Genomic DNA, 19,292 nt, shown 5'->3' with positions numbered 1-19,292 from the left:
CAAATTAATGGCATTTCCTACTAACTTGGATAGAGAACATCCACTTACTTGACATTTTCCTCTTTCTTTGGTGCCTTCGGTTTTCGTAACTACTGCCATTTCCTTCGTTTCCTCTGAGAAGTTTTCTTCCGCTTCCTTCTCAGACGAAAAGTTCACGGACGGTTAAAAAAAAAAAATTAAATAAAAAGTGAGAAAGTTTCACTGAACAATACGTTTATCCTTTAAACAATAAAGATGACCGACGATCGGAGATTGATTTTAAAAAGGTTATTTCCCGTCGTGGAAAGATGGTGAGGCAACAGTGTGAATACAGTTCCTCGTTGGACGGACGGATTTCGCGCTCGGCTACCAATTCGGTGGTCCGAAGTTCGATTATATATCGGCTCGGCCAACGCGGAACTAGAGGAATTTATTTCTGGTCATAGGAATTCATTTTTCGATATAATGTGGTTCGGATTCCACAATGAGCTGTAGGTCCCGTTGCTAGGTAACCAATTGGTTTCTAGCCACGTCAAAAAAAATCTCATCCTTCGGGACAGCCCTAGGAGAGCTGTTAATCAACCGAGTGGTCTGGTAAAAAAAACTAAGATATACTTAACTTAACAGTGTGAATAACGGTCACCAAAGGAGAGGCAGACCAATGATGAGATGGAGAGACACAGTTAACAGGGACAGGAGAAGACCAATAACACAGCGACCCCATAATATAAAGATGGAGAAAGCTGAAGGTAAAGAAGATAAGGTTAAGTGACCATCAGTGAGGTCCGGACCTCATTGAAAGGAAAGACTGTGGGATCGTTACTGCAGGCAGTGACATACCACAAAGGTCCAGAGGAAATGGAATTGCAATGGAATGTAAAATTTAGGCCAAAAGCCAAACGCTGGGATCTATGAGGTGATTCAGCACAGAAAAGGGTGACTGAGAGTGAGAAGGTTTGAAAGGTGTAAAAGGAGGAAAATCTCGCAATTGCGCTATGAAACAATTGTTAGGAGAGGGTGAAAAGTTAGATAGAAGACAGCGAATATGGGCGGAGGGACAGTGAAGGGAAATGAAAGAAGTCGCAGCTAGGGGCCGAAGGAACGCTGCAAAGTACCTTAAATAATGCCTACGGTGCATCAAATGAAGTGCACTGACCACCCTACCCGCGCTACGAGTACACTAGACCGTGGCTACGGGGAGGTCTAGAAGGAATGGCAGTGGGTGTCAGTGAGGCCTGAGGGGACTACATAGTGAGTGAGGGAATACCTCAAAGAGGTATTTTTGGCTCCGACACTCGTCGAGATAAAATTTCCGTCAACTGAGAAATATATATATATTATTATATATATATATATATATATATATATATATATATATATATATATATATATATATATATATATATATGTGTGTGTGTGTTTCTGTGTCTGTGTGTGTGTGTGTAGGTGAGAGGAGAGAGAGAGAGAGAGAGAGAGATAACGCCTTGGAAACCATGCGTTCGTTATTTCTAATTACTTCTGGAAATGTCCACCAAATAATGACGAGAGGGACGCTGGAAGAAAAAGTTATACGAGCTAATGACGACAGGACAAGTTCTGTAGTTAATGAAGGTTCTTCACAGTACCGGCCTTGATTAGCAGTTACCTGAAATGCTCACACAAAGAAATAAAAGGGAGCAAATTAGCTTGACCTCTTTATGACCTAACGTAACGGGACATCTGTTCTTTAATGACTTTAAAATTGGTGTGGCCAATAGAGTTGCTCTTTTCAAAGTTTTGTGGTTATAAATTCTGTCAGAATTTGCCCTATTTAGGACTTCCATATTTGTTACTTTTTGGTACCATAGTATCACAAGGACCTCTTTCCAGCAAAGGTAAAGAAAAATATGCATAGTTGCACCATCCCACCGAACCATCAAGCAAGCACAGTAGTAAGAAATTTAAAGACTGGATTTTGCTTCTATTTCGAAGATTTTGATATTCAAATGCTTTTCGAATAGGAGACCAAAATTGTCGACATTTTAATCTTCTTCCGCTGTCTCAATAAAAATTCCGTTTCTGATTCACTCCTTGCTTCATTACTTAATTTTTTTTACCATTATTAGTGATGCAAAGATTTTGCATATCTCTGGAAGTTTTCTTTTCTGGAGCATTGGAAAGCATACGGCATGATGTGTAACAGCTGTTGCGTCATCGGCAGAAGACGAATTTGTCTCTTGTACGATCAATGATTTTGGTCGTGGCGTAACACCAAAAACATGATATTAAACAGTCAACCATCTATGCGAGAATGCAGATAGACTTCGCCCAATTATCTTCAAATACGTGATGTAACTTGAAAAAACAAAGAGAGAGAGAGGTTTACCAAGGTTGGTTTCCCATACATCCCAGGATCACCTCACGATTTAACAGGAAACTAGCAGTGTGTGTTGTTTTTCCTGATATATGCCCTGGCCTCCATACCCCGCCATCACGGAATGAGTTTATGATATTTGACAGTTTTTGTTGATAGTTTACATTCTAACACGACAGCCTTAACAAAAGCATGTGCGTATATGCACGTATTTTATGAAAACAAGAACATATGTTTATAAATGTATTATATATATGTACATATGTAATACACACACATACATACATACGTATATATATACATAACACATTTATACAATGTACATACATACATACGTATATGTATATGTTTAGGTGAATAAAGGGTGGATGTGCTGTGTAAATAATTACAAAAAATGTTTATGCCTTGAATGAAGTAACGTTTCCGTCGGCGCTCGGCTATATTTTTTCCTTCCCTCTCTTTTGTCATTTAGTTTATTTTTTTTTTTTTTTGTGGGGGGGGTGGGGGGGGAGTGCGGGGTGGGGGACTATTAAGTAAATTATCATTTGGTTTCCAGTCCAATTAGCCTCTGCATTACATCGGTCATTGAAAGCAAACGATGCCTTTATGAAGAAAATACTTGAATCGTTTAATACCGGTTCAGCAACCACCTGGAAATCTCTTGCATCGCAATGTTGACTCCTTTTGAAGGCTGAGGCATAATCCTTTAAACAATTGATATTGGCGTCTACCATTAAAAGTATCCCACTTCCTCTTTCTTTTTTTTTATTGTTATTAGTACTATTTGCGCCATAGTAGCCTCGAAATACGTTTTTCAAGTGAGATCTTTTGTAAACAAATTCTCTCTCTCTCTCTCTCTCTCTCTCTCTCTCTCTCTCTCTCTCTCTCTCGTTTTTCAAGGCATATTTTTTCAAGTGAAATCTTTAGTAAAGACATTTTCTCTCTCTCTCGTAGTCTTTCTAAAGGCATATTTTTAAGTTGAAATGATTAGTAAACAAATCTCTCTCTCTCTCTCTCTCTCTCAGGGCATATTTTAAGTTGAAATGATCAGTAAACAAAAATCTCTCTCTCTCTCTCTCTCTCTCTCTCTCTCTCTCTCTCTCTCTCTCTCTCTCTTAATCACACGCGGACGCTGATATTTTGGTAATCAGGGTAATGTGATATATTTTGACAGCACCATCCAATCTCGAGATGTTACGAGGAATTCTATGTATAGCAGGGACGGCGACGGTGCCCTATTCTCATAAATAAAGCATATTACGTTTTATTTTCGCCTCGGTGGATTTATGGTTCCTGCGGAAAGCGTATTGTAATCATCTTACCTAAGTTATTTACGGCGAGGGCGAGCAACCATTTCCCCCTTAAAGTACCAGTGAATTAACAGATCGCCGCTGATCGCTGAATAGAGAACGGATATGAATTAATGTAATGTTATGAGGTATTCTCTCTCTCTCTCTCTCTCTCTCTCTCTCTCAGTGACTGAGTTTGATTTCGTCAGGCATTTCCATTTGGTTCTATTCACCTTAAACGACTGACTTTTGAAGCCTTATCTAAAATGTACATTATACATATATTCATATATATATCACATATACATATTTTTATATATATTATATATATATATATATATAGATATATATATATATATATATATAATTTTAGTTTCTCATTAAGAGAGAAATTATATATAATTTCATATATATAGTTTCTCATTAAGAGAGAAAGAGTTTTACAACGTCAGTTTTTTCAAACTTTTTTTTTTTTTTATAGCAACGTTCGTTTGTTTTCTTTATTTCCAATGGTATTGTGTGTTTTGTGTCATTTTATTCGCTGTCATATGGTACACCCTGCTCTTGATATTGAATATTCATTGGTATATTGTGTTCTTTGTTATCAATGTTGTTCGTGTCTGAGTTTCATTCTTTTCATTTGCGTAGCGTTCTTAGCTTTCTTTTTGGCACATTGTGGTTAGTCTTTACTGACATTATTCTTATTGATATATCTTGCTCGCTGAAGTAGAATTAATGTTTTGTTTTAATTTAATATTTCTATCAATTGTCACCTCATGGGTTGTTCCACTTTCAAAGATGAATTTCAGGTTGTAATAGACAATAGACTAAACGCTGTTTATAATACAAGCGTTGTATTGATATTGACCAACTCTAACGCAGAACCCCTTTCTGCGTAAAATTATACGGCAGTAATTTATGCAAAACTGAATTTCTGTAATGGAGAAGCGTGATCATGAAAATCAGAAGAGGAAAATTTATGAAAATAAACGAGAGAGAGAGAGAGAGAGAGAGAGAGAGAGAGAGAGAGAGAGAGAGAGAGAGAGAGAGAGAGGATGATGAAGTTTAGGAATATGGTAAGTCATGGCATCTGCTCAAAGCGGGAATACATTCATTAATCGTCCTTATTGGAGAGAGAGAGAGAGAGAGAGAGAGAGAGAGAGAGAGAGAGAGAGAGAGAGAGATTTCATCTCTCGAAGGCAGCAGCAAAGTAACTTATCGCAACTTTAATCATGGTTTCAGATTATATGCTCCATTTACCTGAGCGAAACTGGACTCCCTGGGGGACAACTCCCCCCCACCCCCATCTTTCCCCTTTCTCCTTTCCCCTCTCCTGATTTCTGCAAAATAGCGCAAATCTCCTTAAGTGGAGCATCTTGATACGAGCTGAGTGTTTATACACTATACGAGTATTCAGAACAGTATACACCTTTACATATTTTGGCACAAGTGTACGTGACCCACCTTTACATAATTGGGCCGCATGTGTATGCGACCCAGTTTTACATATTTTGGTACGTTTATGTGACCCACGTCTACATAATTTGGCCACATGTGTCTGTGACCTACTTTTCATATTTTGGGACGTGTGCGTGTGACCCTTTTTTCATATTTTGGCAGGTGTGTGTGACCCACTTTACATATTTTGGCACATGTATATGACCCACCTCTACCTAATTTGGCCACATGTGTATGTTACCCACTTTTACATATTTTGGCACGTGTAATGTGCCCCATCTCTACATATTTTGACACGTGTATATGAATTACCTTTACGTATTTTGGTACATCTGTATGTGAACAACCCTTACATAACTTTGGCACGTGTATGTGAACAACTTTTACATATTTTAGCACCTCTACATAATTTGGCCACATGTGTATGTAACCCACCTTTACATATTTTGGCACCTGTATATGAATCACCTTTACGTATGTGTATGTGGCCAACCTTTACATATTTGGGCACGTGTCCATGCGAGTCTCTGGCTAATTATCCATTAATGATAAATTGCTGGTGTAATGGGAATATGCATCTGCGTTAATTGCGTCGATCGTTTGGCTAGGTGGGGTTTGCTTGAAAAAAAATAATGTAAAAAATTGTGGCCATTTTATAAAAACGATAAATAATATATACTTTTTTGCTACTGTACTTACCGCAATGCAAATGGATTTTGAAAAGAATTTAATTGTATTGTAATTCTTAGTCTTTGTTGGTATCCAGTTCTCTGGTTATCTGTACTTTTATATCCTTTCTTTTAACTGAATCTTAATATAAAGCAACGTGACAACTATTCGTATAAAAGGTGACTCTTGTGCTGCAATGCTGTATTGCATTATGGATTGTTTTCAGTTCAAATCCGTAAGAATTAAGATTTTTTTTTTGGATTTTTCACTTTGTAGGAGTGATTCAATATGAGTTTTTCAGGGAGATATGAAACTTTAAGCGGAGAGAGAGAGAGAGAGAGAGAGAGAGAGAGAGAGAGAGAGCTGAAGTTTATCCATTTCTCGATTTCTTCATATTTTTTTATACGCTTACAACTACAAAGCTTCGAATTCGAAGAGAGAGAGTGAGAGAGAGAGAGAGAGAGAGTTGCAAGGATTAGGGTGTCTCAATGACTTGTTAGTCCATCCGAGGAGACATCGTGTGCTCACTTAACTGTAGGAGCAGGTTTTACTGTGCATTCAGTGTCCTAATGATTTTGTCTAGCTTTCTTTTAAACACTACACTGTTGCTGTTTACAACTTCTGGTGGCAGTTTATTCCACGTGTCACATATCTTGTGTGTAAAGAAGTTCCCACAATGGAATGTGTTATATCTCTTCAGTTCTAGTTTCCATCCATTATTTCTTGTCGGGTTTTCATTTAATGTAAATAGGTTACTGTCTACTTTTGTTTTGCCTTTCAGTATTTTAAATGTTTCTATTACTTGTCCTCGCAATCGTCGTGTTTCTAAGCCATACATGTTCAGGCTCTCTAGTCGTCTTCGGTAACTTGTTTGCCTAAAGGATAGAATTAATCTATTTATGTCTTTTCTTAGTATTGGTGACCAAAACTGTACTACATATTCAAGAGGGGGTCTAACTATTGATGCGTAGAGCTGCAGCACCGTTTCGTTGTTTCTGTATTTGAACTGCCTCTTTATGAATCCCACTAGTTTCTGTGCCTTCTTTTCTGCTTTTATGCACTGTTTTGTGGATTTTAAGTCCTTGGAAATAATTACTTCAAGGTCTTCTTCTTGTTCTACACTACTTATGTTTCCATATTCCCAAGACAGCAATGTAGCTTGGCAACGGAGAGGGTTGTTTTGTTCAAACTATTTGTAACACTTTACACTTATCTACGTTAAAAAAGGCATATTTGGGCCCAATTTTTTTTTCAAAGCACTCCTATTTTTTATTAGATAATTTCTTAAACTTTCCACTGCACCTGGGTCTGCTGCATTTACACCTAGTTTGGTGTCATCTGCAAATTTGGCTATCCTTGTAGTTAAGCCTACATCAATGTCATTAACGTAAATAAAAATCAAGAGAGGGCTAAGGACAGAACCCTGGGGAACTCCGCTTGTTACATCTGCCCATTCGATTCTTCACCATTTATTACGACTCTGTGTTTTCTGTAAGTTAGCCAGTCTTCGACCCAGTCTGCTGTTGCTCCTACAATTCCAAAAGTTCTAACTTTTGTCATCAGTTTCTTGTGTGGGACTTTGTCAAAGGCCGTTTGGAAATCTAAGTCGTGTATATCCATTGCTCTACTACTGTCGTAAATACCAAGCATGTTATGAAAAAACTCCAAGAGGTTTGATGGGCAGGATCTGTTTTCCTTGAAACCGTGTTGGCTGTTTAACAAGAAGTTGTTTCTATCTATGTGATCTACAATGAGAGAGAGGGAGAGAGAGAGAGAGAGAGAGAGAACTGAAGTTTATCCATTTCTCGATTTCTTCATATTTTTTGGATACGCTTACAACTGCAAAACTTCGAATTCGAAGAGAGAGAGAGAGAGAGAGAGAGAGAGAGAGAGAGAGAGAGAGAGAGAGAGAGAGAGAATTTCCTTTCGAAAGCACAATCAAAGCTAAACGCCATCCTGCCACAGGCGACGACCCGACGATTAGTATCTAATCAAAGTTTATATAACTTAACGCTACTTTAACCAGCAATTATATATTCCATTTGCCTGAGCGAAATAGGGTTCCTGTAGCAATCTGTAGGACTCCTTTCGCTGCCTCTTGATTCCTTTTAAAAACAACGCAATTTGCCACTAGTGGAGCATTATTTGAGTACGCAGAAGTATGTATACTGGAAAGCGCATACACAGTACGCGTTTTCACACATATGAGTGAGCCTCTCATAAAAGAAAAGCTATTTTGCAGGCTTTGTCTGTCCCTCCGCACCTTTTCTCTCCGCCCTCAGATCTTAAAAACTACCGTGGCTAGGGAGCTGCAAATTGGCAAGTTGATCATCCACCCACCCCTCATCAAACGTTCCAAATTGTAGTCCTCTGGCCTCAGTAGTTTTTTTTTTTACTTTATTTAAGATTAAAGTTAGCCATGACTATGCGTCTGGTAACGTAACAACACATGGTACCACGGTCGGCTGAGAGTTTCATAGGCCGCGGCTCATGTAGCAGTATATCGAGACCACCGAAAGATAGATCTGTTTTGGGTGGCCTTGATGATATGCTGTACAGAAAACTCGATTCCAGCCGAAGAAAATGAAGGGCATTTTTTACTTGTTATATTATGTTCACGTGTTTAATGAAACGAATAATCGTCTGCATTAGTTTGTGTTCGGATTTGATCGTTTGTTTTGCATTAAAGAAATGATTATACGTTTTCGGTCCCATTCAAAACAAAAAGTTGACACTTGTCATTTTATTCCAGTGATATCATTTATTCGACGAATATAAAAATTATGGAGCATTGAATATGGATGAAATACTAAGTGACATTTATTACCATCAAATGCTTTGTTTTCAGTCCTGATGGATGCTTAATGTCCTAACGCAGAATGTAGTTTGATTAATCACCGCAATCCGGAGTGACATATGTTGTAATTGATTGTAAAGTGTTCGTAGTCAAATTGACGTATGGTTATTTATCAACTCTAACAAAAATTACCTTGGCGGCGGAAGTAATTTTTATTTATAGTATGGTAATCAATGCGAATTTCATTCAGGGGGAAGTGGAGCGTCAAAAAAAAAAAAAAAAAAAAAAAAAAAAAAAAAAAAAAAAAAAAAAAACCCGGGCTATCCCTACTGGAAAGGGGGATAGGGTGAGAAGAACCTCCTATTTGTATACACACACACACACAGATTCTGTCTTCGGAAGGCTGCAGCGAAATTTAACATTATCTCATCTCAGCTAACGACTCATTATGTGTAATCTAAGTCAACGGAACTTATCGCAACTTCAAAGATTAATACCTTCTATTTACCTGCCATAACATGACTCCTTAGGACACCCGCCCACGCCCTCCCTCCTCCTCCCCTCCCAACACCAAAACTCACCCACACCCACAACTTATCGTCTCTCTCACTGTATCTTTAAGACGACACAACTGTCCTTAAGCGGAAGATATGATTACAAGCTGTGGACGAACTTTGTGATGATACACAGAACATTTGGCATGCGGGAAAGCAAGGGAGTGCGATTGTCAGTCTTTCGTTTATTTTTTGAATCAAGTATGTAGTTAATGTTTTGATTTAAAAGAATTAGTGTAGCTGCTGAGAATGCAGACAAGGTTTCGAAACTTCAAATGACGTGGGACTTTAGTCTTGACTTGACTTGTACAGTGTCACATTAGCATTTTAGTTTTCTGAAAAGAAAACTATTGTGCCGGCTTTGTCTGTCCGTCCGCACTTTTTTCTGTCGCACTTTTTGTGTCTGCCTCAGATCTTAATAACCACTAAGGCTAGAGGTCTGCAAATTGGTACGTTGATCATCCAACCTCCAATCATCAAATATATCAAATTACACCCCTGTAGCCTCAGTAGTTTTGATTTTATTCAAGGTTAAAGTTAGCCATAATCGTGCGTCTGGCAATGATATAGGCCAGGCAACCACTGGACCGTCGTTAAAGTTTCCTGGGTCGCGGTGGCCTCCCTTGATTATACGATGTTTCTTCTGCGCATTTTTTGCTTGTTTCCAGATGTCCTTAACCATCTTGCCACCAAACCAAGCACGAAGGGGTCACTGCTTATTTATTTTAATACTTGTAAAACAATGGTGCCACTCATATGATGTTAAGGCCAGATAATGTAAGCACGAATATTCACAACACTAGTTTTGCTCTGGACACCAGTCTCAGCCGCAAGAAGTACAAAAATTAATCTTAGAGACGAGAAACGAAGATTGTGCCAAATATCGTTGGGAAGGTAAGCTATTTTCCTTAAAGAAACCGCTAATATTTATTGAAAAGAAAAGGGGAAAAGTTATGAATTCATCAGAGTGTGAATGGAATAACTTCAGTAACCCGTAAAACTCGTATATTGAACTTTGCTGAAGATCGTTCATTTTTCTTCTATTACTCATTTTGAAAGTTTACCGTTTGGCTTTTCAGAATGAATCGTGAATCGTGAATCTTGAAACTTGAATGGCTTCACGATTCCACTGAGGAAAATTTGAATCGTTTACTTGGATCAGTTCTGCGAAATGAAAGCCATATTGAGTTATGGGAGTCAATTTCTCACCTACATATTGACCTAACAGTATTGTGGACCCTCCCGTGTCTTTCCTTTCTTTTATGTTTGGTATAAAAGCAGGAGTTTGAACTGAAGACCCAAAAGAACGTAGCAATTATACATAGGGATTCCAATCAGTATTAAACTGATATGTAAAATCATCTGAATTACCATCAGTTTTGCTTGACTACCCCAAAACAACATAGTAGATACTACAACTGAGCAATCCCTCAGTATTGGACTTATATGCAAAATTATCTGAATTATCACCAGTTTTAATTGAATACCCCAAAAAGAACGTAGATAATAACACACCTAAGCATTACCTTAGTATTGGACTGATATGAAAGGCTGTCTGAATTACCACCAGTTTTAATTGAATACTCCAAAAAGAACGTAGATAATAACACAACTATACTCTGTTTTTTTCATCTGTCCATCTGCCTGTGGTGTTTTTGTATGGCAACACTGCGTCCCGGGCTTTAGATAGTTACGCTATGTGTAAGTTTTAGGTAAATAAAGGATATCTGGGGTGTACATTGCAACTGAAAAGTGTTTAATAATTTACTGTATGAGAATTACACCGTTAATATTCGAAATAGGATATTATTATAATCGTTGAAGTAAGCTAAATTTGACTATCTAAAGCCCGGGACGCAGTGTTGCCATCAAAAACACCACAGCCGGGTGACAGATGAAAAACAACAGAGTATAGTCATTCCCTCCGCATTGGACTGATATGAAAGGCCATCTGAATTACCACCAGTTTTAATTGAATATCCCCAAAAAGAACGTAGATAATAATGCACCTAAGCATTCCCTCAGTCCTGGACAACTGTGAAATGTTTTAGCCCAACGCGAAACATTCTGGCCAATCCCCTTCGCCTGTCCCTTGACATTCATAATTATGCAAACGAGTCATTCATCGCTTTTGGATGTTTTTTCCCTCCCTAAATCTTCCGTGCGAGAGGAGATTGGCTTTCCAGCTTTCCCCTGCCCCCTACAGCAGCAGCAGCAGTTCTCATTAACATTGCATAGTCAACTGGGCAATCGGCAGAGGGGGGAAAGGATTTCAAGGTTACAGAGAGGGTACGTTTGTGATAGTGCTTTGGATTTTTTCGTCAGTTGTTTAAAAGGATTTCTGCAATGAATACGAGGAATCCACATTGTCATTATTATTATTATTATTATTATTATTATTATTATTATTATTATTATTATTATTATTATATCAAGTTTGTCTAACAGACCAAGTACGATTCTTTTTTTATTGAAGCGAATTATTATTATTATTATTATTATTATTATTATTATTATTATTATTATTATTATTATTATTATTATTATTATTAGATGAACCCAAGGAAGAGTTCTCAAGCTTTTATATAGTTTTATAAAGTTTTATTGTAGACCTTAAAGAACATTACGTTGTTCCTTTTATTATTATTATTATTATTATTATTATTATTATTATAGTTAGTAGTAGTAGTAGTAGTAGTGTAGTAGTCGTAGTAGTGGTATTAACATAAGATTAACAGTGATTAGAAATCTCATTCACTTACATATAAAACCTCATTGCCCTTTCACAAAATGCAGTTCGTGTTGACCCGATATCGAGTCTTAATTAATGCAGCTTTTATTGTCTTTAGTTAATAAATAACATACTTATTGTGGCGTCACGTATGCCCTTCTAAGCCTGAGGAGGAAAGCTAATTTATCCTATCAATATTCAGATGCAGTTTAATTTATTAATGAGATTAATAATTAAGTAAAGTATTAATACGATACTGAATAAAAATAATGAATAAGAAAAAAGTATTAAGAATAATTGTTCCATAAGTAGTGAGACATTAAGAAGCAAATAAGTTTATAGGACGCAAGTCATAAATAAGTAATTGAGGACGAAGAAACAACAAGGGCAGGATCATAATAATAATAATAATAATAATAATAATAATAATAATAATAATAATAATAACACAGAGATAGACAAGGTAGAAACGATACAATACGCAAAATATGAATAAACGAGTAATAATATAATATAATAATAATAATAAATAATAATAATAATAACAGATGCACCCAAGCAGTCGCTGATGGATATAATTTTTTTTTAATCTAATTCTTAATTTTTTGATTATTAAATTTTAATTTAATTTATTTATTTTATTTTTTTTTTTTTTTTTTTAATACTTTATAATTTTATATCAATTTATATTATATTTTTTTCTTTATTTTAATAGTATATTCATTATAATTATATTTTTATTATATATTATAATTTTATTATTTTGTTTTTATTTTATTATTTTTATTATTAATTGTATAAGTTATTTTTTTTATTTTTTATTAATACTATACAATAATAGTTGTGATTGATATGAAATAATAATAATATTAATAATAATAATAATAATCATAATAATAATAATAATAATAATAATAATAGTGCTGATTAAAAGGATAATAATAATAATAATAATAATAATAATAATAATAATAATAATAAATAATAAACGGATACACCCAAACAGTTGCTGATTAATATTATAGACTGGCAAGCAATGTGCCAATGGAGGACATGTCAAAAACGGTGGATTCAAGGGACAATTATTATTCTGCATACCAATAAGTCAGTCTTGTTTCTCCCTCCCTCTCTCTCTTTCTTGCTATTTCTTGCTCTATCTTATTTTCTCGCAACGTTTCGACTCAGGCTGTCTCTGCTGGTCATCGTCCAGGCGAAGTTGGAGTTGGACTGATGCTTTTAGTTGTTGTTTATGATTTAGCTGTCTTGTTCCAGCACAGGCTCTTGCTCCTAGAGCAGCCCGTAATATTATGCTGTTAGGAGTCCTGCAGTGTTTTATACCTGTAGTGCCAGCGGGGTGCAACGAGATGTTGATTCTTGATTGGCGTGCTCAGGACTGTCTGCTATTGGCTGCTTGCTCGCTGCCTCAAGACAGTTGCTGGAGTTAACGGTTTCTCTGACGTAGCCTTGATGATCGTCTCAGCACTCGGTGGCCATGTCATGGGGAGCTGCATTTTCATTGGCTGTTCACTGTATGACGTCATTGATGATCGTCTCAGCACTCGGTTGACGTCACGGGTGCTGCATTTTCATTGACTCTTCGCTCTGTGACGTCATTGGTGATCGTCTCAGCACTCTGTTGACGTCACGGGAGCTGCATTTTCATTGGCTCTTCGCTCTATGACGTCATTCCTGGTGTTGTTGTTGTCGGTGTTTCCTTCGCATGTGTGTATGTACATGCATGTTTTTGCTCATATGCCTAAGTACTCCAACAGGACAAATAGCCATTTTTATGCCGGTTTGTGCAGTTCGTACGCGGATGAACGTGCGTATTAGCATTTAGGAAAACACTAATAACAGCGTTTGTGTATTTGTTTATCAATATGAATGCATATTTGCATTTATACAAGTTCCTGCTAATGGGGATTTCGGGAACGCTTATTAATTTGCATATGAAATTAAACCTCTAGAGTATTGGTCGACATTCACTAAGTCCAAGAATTGTGTTTTTATTATTTGATATGTTTAAATGTATAATTTTATAGCGGGACCCAACATACGTGGCCATACATTAGAGACATGTGAAGTTCGTCAATGGATTTTTTGTGGAATTTTATATTTAAACGTATTGTATTCACTGAGGCGTTTTGTATCTGGGCATATTAAAAGATACAAATAGCTTCAAGAACACACGTACCTTCTTTTAAATTCATTTGGCATCCTGGTACGTTTCAACATTAGGTATACCTGTTTTTAAGGGGCTTACGCTTGATAGGATGAACGTAACGGGCTAAATACAGAAAGTTTCGTCCCAACCTCTTGTGTATTTGTGTAACACGGAAACAGTACCTTTTGTTGTATGTACGCACATACATACATTTGAATGTATATATATGTATGTATGTATATAGTTATTTGCATGCAAATACTGCTTGTTTTCGTATGTGTGTACGTATGTTTGTACTCAGTTGGACGCATACCCGGGCGGCTTCAACAGGGCAAACTTCATTTTTATGCTTGTTTGAGCAGTTCGTACATGGATGAACATTGTTTCCTTCTTCTTCTTCTTCTTCCGCTTCTTGACACCGCTGAAACCGAGGTGGAATAAGGCATCATAGTTCCACCTCGGTTAAAACACCATTTTTCCCAATAGCCGGAAATGTGATCTTATCCGAATTTGGCGGATTCAAGAGATGCCGTCGCGCCCTCTTCGGTCCGGACGTAAAACCATTAACCACTGGTTATTTCTCTCGATATCGTCGTAATCCTCCGATTCCGGCTTCTTATTGGCTGGGGATCGGGGAAAATGGTCCCGAGAATTCCGTGACGAGAGAGGAAAATATTTTCCTAGAGTATATCTTCTTCGAGATTCGGAAATCGTTATTGTTTGAAAGATGAACTTGTTGTTGGACGGGAAGTTTTTTGGGGGGATTTTTCTCCCTTTTTAATTTTTCGTTCTGCTCGAAGGCAGAACTTTCGTCTGGTGAGGGAATGGAGAAAGTTTTTCGGTGGAGATGAAGGAAATGGCTGTAATCTCGGAGAATGGGACAAGGAAAGAGATGATAAGAGAGAACGCGATTATCTCACCATGCGTCTCTTACGACGTTCCTGATTGGCTGCTGATAAGCCAATCACAGGGCTGGAAACTCTCAGCCTTTCTCGTGAGCTCATATGTATGTTCCACTTCTACTGAGGGATACGTCTTTCAAAAGTATCCCTCAGGAGAGGGGGAACATACATCCTGCCTATGTGAACTCTCTCGAGAGACTGAGAGTTTCCAGCCCTGTGATTGGCTTATAAGCAGCCAATCAGGAGTGCCGTAAGGGACTGGTCTAAACATCAGATGTAGGGTGATGTGAATCTACTATAGTGTTATGTAACATTTTTACACGTAATACCCAGGATCAAAGGCCAATGGGGCTGACATCCAAAAGGTCATTTCTAGCCCTTACCTGAAGGAGGAAAAAAAAAAAAAATAAAAAAAAAAAAAGTAATGAAGTAGGAGGGGACCTTAACGCCTTTCCTAAATTATATCCAGTGCTCATTGCCTGGGGCATTAATGATGATGCTACCTGTTGGATTTGCAGGTTCTTTCCGAGTACGGTGTTGACTGATGTGGCCTTCTGGACTCATTCAGACCAACAGAAACGACAACAGAGTCATTGTAGCGTCCATCGTGTGCCAGCTGCGAATATTTCTACTTGTTACTTTTCATGCGGTCCTTTGATTATCCCCAACCTGGCTCTTCAAATATAGCAATGTAAATTAGTGCACTCGTTAAATTACTCTGGAATAATGGTGATTCATCGGTAAATTAAACTGTTCAGTATAATAACGTCAGTTATAATACAATTTGGATGTAAATGTTTGCGTGTAACAGAGAATTGCATTTCTGAAATGGACTATTGACTTCTTGGTTCAAAGTTTCGGGGGGGGGGGGTGGCGGGGGGGCGGGGGCGCCTTGGCCACTTTTAAATGAGTAACGCGAGAATGCCCTGCGGGAAGTCAACTTGGAGCTGAAGTCTTTGAAATTCCCGAAGTTCTCTAATGCCTTGAAGTACTTCAAATACTTTAATTGCTCTTTGCAATTACTGTATAACACTTTAATGATCTCTCTTAAGCCAACAATTTCAGGTCTCGGGAAATGGACTTCTTTATACTTGCCAAATGGAACGTCCTGTTCATTCTCATCCTCTCGTTGAGGAGAGAAATTCATTCCAGAATCATCAGACGAAACGTAAAATAATAAAGGAATAGAAAACGGGAAAAAGGGGGGAACTAAAAGGGAAAGAAGCTGAACAAACGGAGGAAACAATAGAAGCAAGGCTATTGCATTAAAGTCGAAAAACAGTGACCTGAAGACAAAAGAGGGGGAAATATAGCTCAGCGGCCTGAGCTGTTTGCCAGTCTTCAAAAAAAAAAATATATATATTTTTCTTGGAGGGGGTGGGGTTATGGGGAGGTTTTATGTAACGGTCTAAAATATAATTAACATTAACTTCAAGTTACATTAGAACCGTTCTTATGAATATATATATAACGATTTGGAGGAGCTCACTTTGATCATTTAGTTAAACATTGTAATTGTTACTGAAAATATTCTGTTTGTAATTGATAATCATACAAAAATGTGTTTTACCACAACAGAAGAAAATATTTCTTCAGATATTCACGAAAAACTGCTCTAATATTTCCTATATAATAGCTTTCTGCTGGTCGTAAATCCTATTATCCGGTATTATTAGACACAATGATTAAAGTACTGAATTAAAAAAGAAACCAGAGCTCATTCTACATAAAATACACAAAAGTATTCAAGTTATTGTAAGTTAAACGTACTTTGCTGTATCTTCAACGAAGTGTAAGCCGATAAGACTTAGTGGAACTTTGTCCATGTTTAGGATCACGAGGTGAACTGACTGATGTTTGTTAACAAGGTGCTCAGCTTTTCGGAAATTCGGAGTCACAGTTTTGAGAAGTGTGAGTGTCAACTTGTGTTTGAGTGCGTCAGCTTTTGTAACTTCAAATGTGAATGTTACTTTTACATTTTGTAATTTCTTGAATAACTGCAAAAGTGTTACGTTGTGATTCTACAGAATATCCCTCTTGTAGGTCGTTGATCTGTGGTCTTGATTTTGCTCTTTGCACGTCAAAAAAGCGCCATACTCACAGTGGACTGTAAGAAGTTATTGTGTGGTGTGTGTGTGTGTGTGTGTGTGTGTGTAGTGTGTGTGTGTGTGTGTATATATATATATACATATATCTATATATATATATATATATATATATATATATATATATATTAATTTGTTTATTTATTGTTCCACGTTTTATTTCCACGTTTTATTGTGACATGCATGAATGAAGTTATCTGCAGGTTCAGTGTAATGATATTTGGCTCGGTATCGAATTGCAATCACACTCTTATGGTAAAGGGTCATTAAGCGTTTGGTTGGTCCCCATTTCCGTGGAAGCCTTACTATTTTTACATAAACTTGTGCAGAGTTTAATTTCTTTGTGCTCGCCTTGGCTAATGTTATTTTCAACGTAAGATATGGTACGAATGAGGGATTTTTGGTGTTTTAAGAAATATTGGTCTCTCATTTCGTGTATTGAACAGTCATTAGACCTACAATGGGAAACCGTTTTTCGAGCTGGGAAAATGAAAATAGACGAAATAGAGATACAGTCTTACCTTACCTAAACTAACCTAACCTGAACTAACCTACACTAGCCTAGCCTACCCTACCCAGTGGGAGTATTCAGGATAGCCCCCTCCCCAACCAAACCTGACCTAGGCCTTTACAAATCAATAGTGAAACACAGTGATGCATCCTAACCTAACATTCCCTAACCTAAACTACTTACGGCACCATTTCTTGCCTGAGTGGGAGGGGAGGGACCACCCTCACCTAGCCTGACCGTGGGTATTGTAAATCTTAGTGTAATACTACTGGGTTGAATCTAGCCTAACTTGGCCTAGGGAACTAGGAAATCAAACTGATTGGAACTACGATCTGTGGTGCTATACAGAACGGAAATGAACCGTAGAGGGACAATGAAACTGCAACTAGCAGATTGTGTAAATTATGGAATAAACTTTAATGGGAATATGAGGAGTCAGAATATAACGATAACGTGAAAGAATGATACCAATTATGCATGTAGGGAGAAGAGTTAATGATGAAGGGGTTTTGATGGTTGTTTGGGCAAGTCATTTACATAATACATAAGCCATTAAAAGAATCGAGGATGCAAGAAAGGTAGAAATATGCAGTGTTGGTAAAAGAGTTAGCCTAAGTGAAAAGTTAGAAATGGGTATATAGAGATGGTTCGGTCATGTGGAAAGACTGCAAGTTGAAATGTTGATGAAAGGAAGGTATAAGAATGGAGGGGCTGTTGTATCTAGACTCATGATTCGCCGCCATTTAAGTTACGAATGTTTCATTGATCGTTGTCTTGTCTTTAATTGAGAGCCAGAAAAGCGTAGTGTGGAAGTATGTGCATTCAGACATCATACATTATATATCTAATATGTGTATACATATATATATGTATGTGTATATATATATGTATATATATGTATATATATACATATATATATAATATATATATATAGATATATATAATATATATATATACCCACACACACACACACATATATATATATATATATATATATATATATATATATTATATATATATATATATATATATATATATATATATATATATATATATATATATGAATACCAAAGGAAAATGATAGGCAGAAATCCTACATATATATATATATATATATATATATATATATATATATATATATATATATATAATATATATATATATATATATATATATATATATATATATATATATATATATATATGTGTGTGTGTGTGTGTGTGTGTGTGTGTGTGTGTGTGTGTGTGTAGGCTTGGATTTCTGCCTATCATTTTCCTTTGGTATTCATATATATATATATATATATATATATATTATATATATATATATATATATATATATATATATAGATATATTATGTAAAGACTTGGCCAAACCACCACCAAAAACCCCTTCATCATTAACTCTTCTCTCTACATGCATAATTGGTATCATTCTTCTCACGTTATCGTTATATTCTGACTCCTCATATATATATATATATATATATATATATATATATATATATATATATATATATATATATATTTATCTGTATATATATATATATATATATTATATAATATATATATATATATATATATATATATATAATTTCCATGTGGTATTCATATGTATATATATATATATATATATATATATATATTATATATGCATGTGAACCTTTGCATCATACATCTCCAGATTAAAATAGAATAGTATAAAATGAATTTTAGAACCAAAAGCAATTACTTGATTTTCAGTCCAGAGCATCGTTGTCGGAAAATCTTGTTAAATAACC

Source organism: Macrobrachium nipponense, chromosome 7, assembly GCF_015104395.2.
Source record: "Macrobrachium nipponense isolate FS-2020 chromosome 7, ASM1510439v2, whole genome shotgun sequence".
In the NCBI taxonomy this organism is placed as follows: domain Eukaryota; kingdom Metazoa; phylum Arthropoda; class Malacostraca; order Decapoda; family Palaemonidae; genus Macrobrachium; species Macrobrachium nipponense.
Note: the sequence above shows the minus strand (reverse complement) of the source record.